General features: G+C 38.9%; 1 long non-coding RNA gene across 1 annotated transcript; it reads right to left on the reverse strand.

Moving 5' to 3' along the window:
• Nucleotides 1-4,645: 4,645 nt before the first annotated feature.
• Nucleotides 4,646-6,396, reverse strand: LOC129605057 (uncharacterized). The gene is made up of 2 exons (XR_008696546.1): nt 5,986-6,396; nt 4,646-5,562 (listed from the first exon to the last, which is right to left on the reverse strand). It is a non-coding gene; the product is annotated as an uncharacterized LOC129605057 (long non-coding RNA).
• Between the last annotated feature and the right edge of the window lie 639 nt (nt 6,397-7,035).

Raw genomic sequence — 7,035 nt, forward strand, 5'->3', positions numbered from 1 at the left:
TTGGTTTGGTTGCATTAATATTTTTATGTATTGCCAGACACTCCCTCTGGAGATCCTTGTGCACAAAAATGCCCCATAGATTTCAATGTAAACCACGTTTTTTATTGTCCCTGCCATTCCATTATAAAACCGTGCATTCTGTGATGTCAGCATTTCATCTTGAAAAAAAGTAGTATTCCACCAGATTCAGCCTTTTTCCCATTTTAGGCTAATGTCTCTGACTATACATATATATAACTCATAATTACAAAGACAACATGGAATTGATTTGCGTACCTTCAACTGCAGCTGAGACTAAAACAGCACAGCGAAACTTAAACAAACAGCACATAGGTAATGTCTGATTTGGATGAACATCACAATGTCTGCGTAGAGTTTGAATGATGTCAGCAGGTTATCTATCACAACAGAGTAGTTGACAGTTGGATTTATACTGAGTTAGACCGATGTTGTTGTATGTGTTAAAATGTTATTAAAGTAGGTACTGTAAGTTCAGATGGACACAGGTGAGAGTTTATAAATGGACAGTGTAAGAAACTGCTGGTGTGTTTGTGATCTGTAAAAATAAAGATAATATTTCTGGCTGAATATGGACTCATGGTCATGTCTCCAGCGGCCTGGCGACCATAATGTGAGGAAGGAAAATGGACGGATGATAGATTTATAGACAGACCGAAATAATTCATCACTCAACATGCAAACCACACATTCCTTAGATAATGTTTGCAGCACCACTCTGTTTCTGAAATTAAAGTAATAGAAACATACTGTATTATAATAAATAATACAACTGTGGCCACTTCTGCAAGAACTTCTGTCGTCTCTGTCTCTGTCAGTTCATGCAAACAAACCCTGACAGAATTTGAATTAAATCTGGGGACAGAGACAAGCCTGAAAATCTGTGACATCAGTGAGTGGAGCACAGACGTTTTCAGTGAAAGCTTGAAAACTAACACTGACAAGGTTAGTGTTATTATTATTATTCATTCTTCAGCTACAGAATCGATTACTAAGACCAGATGATTGGTTTCAACACCTGATCAGTTAAACTGATGGTGGAAGTTCAGGATTTTTCACAATGTTGTAAGTGTGACATACGGAAGTTTAGCAAATATAGAATCTGTATTTAACAGGAACTAAAACCTTTAGAATCATTTTCCATTTGAGAAAATGCATTTATTCACACTGAAAGCATCATTGATGGAACTCAATAATTATTAATTCAACATTTCTTTAATATATTTGTTCTTTATGACTTAAGATACATCTAAGTAAATTCATGTAACTCATACATGTAAGTTTCAATTGTAAACCAACCACTATTTTGATACATCATACATCTATAAATGTGACAAAAGCTATAAAAAGGAGACAGAACCAAAACTCAGGTCTATTGTTTGTCTAATGACATGGTTTGATTTTTATGGGGTGAAAAAGAAAAACAAAACAAATTCTCATGAATTGACTTTAAACATGTTGTTTAGTTTGTCGTAATGCTGTCATGTCTTATCTTCCAGACATGTCGCTGAACTCTTCTGCAGCCTTTGGCGACACTCATCAACCTCTTTCCATCAACATCTCTGTCCTTTCCAGTTTATTTTGCTTCTTTAAAAAACCATACTCTTCACTGTTCATGTCTTACACTATCGCCAACATCCTGCTCCTCTTCCCTCTTTGCATCCTTGTTTTCTATCACGGTTTTCAGCGATGGCGGCAGCAGCGTCCCTCGTCCACAGCAGCAACTCACTCTGACAGCTTCACCTTCCACTTGGCCACTATGGAGCTCCTCAATGTTACTGGGACCATCCTCGGCTGTGGTGGTATCTATAGCAACACTTTTCCACTGTTGGAGGCCTGGTACATCTTTTTAGGCATCGTGTGGTATGGAGAGACTTTCTTTCATATTCTGACCTGTGTGGAGCACTACCTGGCTGTTGTCCATCCCATCACCTACCTAAGCCTGAGGAAGGAGAAAGGCACCAGAATCAGAAACATCGTCATTGGCTTCATTTGGCTGTTTTCCTTAACAATGGCATCAATAATGGACAATTGGAGTATATATCTAGATGCTTGTCTTGTGAGTTCCTCTGTTCTCATCATCTCCTTCTGCAGCCTGTCTGTTCTCTGGGCTCTGATTCATCCAGGTCCAGGTGAGCAGGACAGAAACCAGACACGACTCACCCAAACAAAGCAGAGGGCTTTCTACACCATTTTGTCCATATTTGCCTGTGCTGTCAGTGAGGGTTTTTATTTACTATGGCTTGGGGCACAACGTCTATGATAACTGCAACTGAGCTAGATTGTTCTTGGCTCATAAGTGGAGTCTGGTCTAATATTCCCAGCAGCCTGATATTACCTCTGCTGTTTTTAAAGAGAGCAGGGCAAGTTATGTGTAAGAACAACATCAAATAATATTATTAATATATATAATATAATAATAAAAAACAAAACTGTGAGATTTTCCAAGGTACTGTACAGATTAAAACATGAATAAAATCACCACAAAAACTATAAAAAAAATACAAAACATGAGAAAATAAAATGAGAAAATAAAATGTCAGCACCTCGGCCTCGAATCAAGTAACATCTGTGCCTTAATGTTACTGTTAAACAGTTACTGTACGTTGAAACTGACAGAAACCACTTTTCTTAGACATAGATAGGACAGTCATCGGCATAGCAGTGAAAAGAGATGAAACAAATCTAGCAAACAAATGTGAAGAAAAGAAAAGAGGGCCCAAAGTAGAGCCTTGTGGGGCCCCACAGGGCATAATAGCAGGAGACGACTGGCAGTGTCCATGACGGACACCATAAATTACATTCTTTAAAATAGACCTGTGTCCTATACAGTAGATGACAGCTAAACATTATCCATTGTACCAAACATAGCAGTTACTGTCAATCAAACAGATCAAAGTCTAGAGAATTAAAGTCTAAAATAATAGCATGAGTAGATTCAGTGACGTGTTTTATTCTACAACCTCATTGGAGAGCGCTTGTGCGTACGCGTAAACATTAAAACTCATCCAAAACATTATACCTTAAAAGGGCTCATATCATGCAAAATCCACTTTTTAGACATTTTGGAGTGTTCCTATGACTGTATGGGTCACATATACACACACTGAGCACGGTAGAAATGCATTTCCCCCTTTTTTCACATTTTGAAAACGTAAATTTTCTCATCCAATGAAAACAGACCACGACCTACTCTGAAGCCGTTCCCCAGGTTTCGTCACAGTGGTTGAAAGTTCTCCTTGCAAATCCTGAACCACCACCCCCACAATGATCCCGAACCAAAACTGGACTTCCGCCATTTCCCCCCTCTCACTCACCGTGAACAGACAAGCACGGCAGCGTTAAAGTCCTCCCATAGAAATAGTTCAGTTCTTAGGTGTTCTAACCAACACCAAAGTCTATTCACTTTACCAAGGGATCAACAAGTGAGGACTTTGTGGGTCACTTTTATTTTTAACGGACCGGTGCCAGAAACATTGCCTCAGCATTTATACGTATGTGCATTTCAAACGAGGGTGCGTACAATGCTGGATTTGTTTCACGGCTCCTGTTGGAAAAAAAGGACCTATTCCTACAGTCCGTCATCCATTCACTGAAGTAAGTACATGCTTGATATTTATAATGTTTTAAAAAGTTAGTTTGTCCGTTTAAAATGTAGTAACCTATGTGTGGGGCAAGTTACTAGCTAGCTATGCTAACGGCTACAGCAAGTCGAGCCTTTGTCCCCTTCAAATGTGCTCATGTGGGCTCCTGCAGCCACACACCTGTGTGGAGAAAAGCTAATGACTAACGGCATCGAGGGGCTACGGGCAGGGAGCGGTGGGTCTAGCGTCTGTCCTTTTTCTGTAATCGCATACAGCTGATCGGTATCGCCCTTCCAGCAGCGACAGACAGGAAGCAGTGGATCTAGCTTGCTGTAGTAAGTTTGTGCTTGATACTTGTGATATCTAAATATGTTAGTTGGGTCTGTTTAAAATGCAGTTACCCACATGTGAGACAAGCTAATCACTAGCGTCGCTAACGGCTACAGTGAGTCAACCGAGCCTTTGTCCCTTTCAAATGTGCTACTCTGGGTTGATGCAACCACACACCTGTGTGGGGAACAACTAATAGGATGGGCCTTCGATCGGCGACAGGCAGGAAGCGGTGGATCGAGCTTTTGTCCTGTTGACGTGCTGCCGCTCCTGTTTGTGTTGCGTTAGCCGTTAGCATGCCTTTAGGCCTTTGCACTTTAGAGCTACAGCTGGTCGATCGCTACAAAAAGAAACTGCAGATGAACACGGTTATGTTTGTTATTACCCCGTCCTGTGTCACAGCCTAAATCAACTTGTGATTTTGGGTTATGTCATTGTTCTATCAAATTCTAACATGATTAGTTGGAATGATTACTGTGTTGTGTTGCAAGCTTAGTTGCTAATTAGTCACTGGTCAGTAACCTATAGCTTGTACCATAGCCATTATATTTGTAGGACCAATACAATTTACAGTAAATGTAACAGTCTTTTCTATACTGTAGGGAGGCACATCCCAGTTACCCACATGCAAGGAGGCTGTCAAACAGAGAAATCACTGCAGACTGTTGGTACACGGACATCTGCTGCCCAGCTCAGGAGTAAAGGTATGTAAGTTTGTATGTACCAACAGTAAGATAGGTAATAGAAGATTTTAATTGGTATATACTGTTTAGATTTTATATTTGAATTGTAACAACTGTTTATCTGTTGTTTTAGCACAGACAGGCCTGTCCTCTTGTTTGGTTTAATTTTTTGTCTGGTATTGTGTGTTCTTACATTAGAGAAGGTTTTGACCTACATAATAATGAACATTTCACTAATCTACAATTCTGATTGCAGTACCTTTTTGTTTTGATGAGGTGATGGTGAGGACAGCCACAGCTTCCATCTGGTAGAGGACTGCTTCCGCTCAGTCTTCCAAATAGTGATGAGAACAAGGATCACCACATCTCCCTGTTTACCCTACTTTCATGCATTTCGTCTGCAAGGCCCTGCAAAAGCTTTTGACCTCAAACCCCCAGACTTCTTAATTAACTCAGTAACCTATACATTGCACATTGGAGTGTGAAGGTAACAGTTTGTTCTAGCTTTGGAGTAGTGGTGTATTTTTTTGGTTTACAATAAAGTTGGCTTTAACTATTATGTATTTCACTAAACTCTGTTTCTGAAGGGAAAACACTTTTATTTAGGAAATCATAGTATTAAAATTACATGTTTTTCTCTTTCTAATATGGTAAGCTATAAAGTTGAAGCGGCCATAAATAAAAAGCATATAAATTATATATAAATAAAATTTAAAAAATTCTTAGAGTGTTGCACTCAAAAAAAAAACACATTTTTACTCAAATGGTAAAGGAGTTATTCTACAGGTGGTCTACATCAATCATACTATGAGTGTTTTAGTGTTTTATCCATCAGGAAACTGCCTTCATCTACAACCCAAGCATGAAGAGATGGCAACTCAGATTCTTCACCCCAGGAATCCTCAGCACCAGCTCACTAGCCTCTGTAGACTAGATACCTGTAACAACTTTAGATACAGAGACATATTACTGTCAAATTTATCATGAATGACAAAAAACAATTAAAAGCAGTAAAAAAACGTTAGGTCAATATATAATTTGAACCAATGCTTTTTGTTCCCAGGTAGGTCATGCAGTGATTGCTCTAAATATTAATTCACATTTTTTAAATAAAATTGTCAGAGCAGCAGCACAAGTAAGACAAAACAGTGAAATGTGTAAATGTAAAATGTATTTATATTATTTCAGCTATGCTCTCAAACTTATTTATTTGTATAATGTAAGCTAAAGTAGTGTTTTCTATTAACGAGAGTTTTCCAGGTAAGTCGTGTTGTGAATATTGAAGCTGCACACGCCATTTAGCATACGCATTAGCAACCGCTAGTCGCTTTGCAAATTACATAAATCAATTAAAGTAAATGCGACATTACCAATGAGACACATCTTGCATCAGCCGAAATGTGGCGACTTCAACAGCCTCCTCTTCAGCTTCAGGGTCAGATTCGGGATCGTAGACGTATGGTTCTACTACGCTACGAACCAGCTGACTAATGTCGTGCAGTTCTGTAGTGGGTCTTCTTCTTCTGTGGAGGATTGCGGTGGATTGCATTCTCAATGTCGCACTACTGCCACCTATTGTATCGTAACCGTGCGGTAGCTCGTATCCATGGAGCCAATTTAAAAAACAACAACAACAACAAAAAAGGTATGCGCTTCCGCACAGAGGTGTGGTGAGCAGCTTCGCTTGCGACACGCCCAGAAAACACAGCGTTTGCTGATGGGGAGTGAGAACCACATATTGACAGGGGCAGTGTGGACGATCTAAAGGGTTTTATGGGATGAAAATTATAGAGACCTTACTGAGACATTAAAGTCTAATATTTTTTAGAATGAAAAGTATGATATGACTCCTTTAAATTAAACCTTTACACCTGAACTTGATCAGAAACAAGTGCACTGAGCACTTTTGCTGGGCCCACCTGCTGCCCAACCTGCCTGCAACTTACCTGAGTCTGAGCGTCCCTGTGTATGAACCTTCGCCTGTTTACTGGATCTTGCCTAAAACCATTAAACGAACTCCATGTCTGGAGCTGTGCATGTGGGTCCGCCACGTTAAGAACTCTGACATGGTTGCTTTTAATTAATTACATTTTCTAAAAGGTTGTTTGATATTTATTTCATTATTTAAATCTATTAAAAGGTTAATAAAAATTAAACCAACAACCAGTTTTCAAGTTATACGTAATCAAACTAAAAATATGGGATTTGACTTTACTGTGAAATATATGAATAAAATTATGTAAAAAAAATGTCAAACAGAGTTTTCTGTCCTCTTTGGTCACAAACAAACGTAATTCATCTATAAAGTTTATGTTTATTTTCTATAAACAAATAAAGTTTACCTAACACGTTTTTTTTTCATTTTTTGTTAGTAACACATGTACTGTAACTCCTGCAGTGGTTCAGCTTGTTCATTAACG

Source organism: Betta splendens, chromosome 2 (genome assembly GCF_900634795.4).
Source record: "Betta splendens chromosome 2, fBetSpl5.4, whole genome shotgun sequence".
Lineage (NCBI taxonomy): Eukaryota > Metazoa > Chordata > Actinopteri > Anabantiformes > Osphronemidae > Betta > Betta splendens.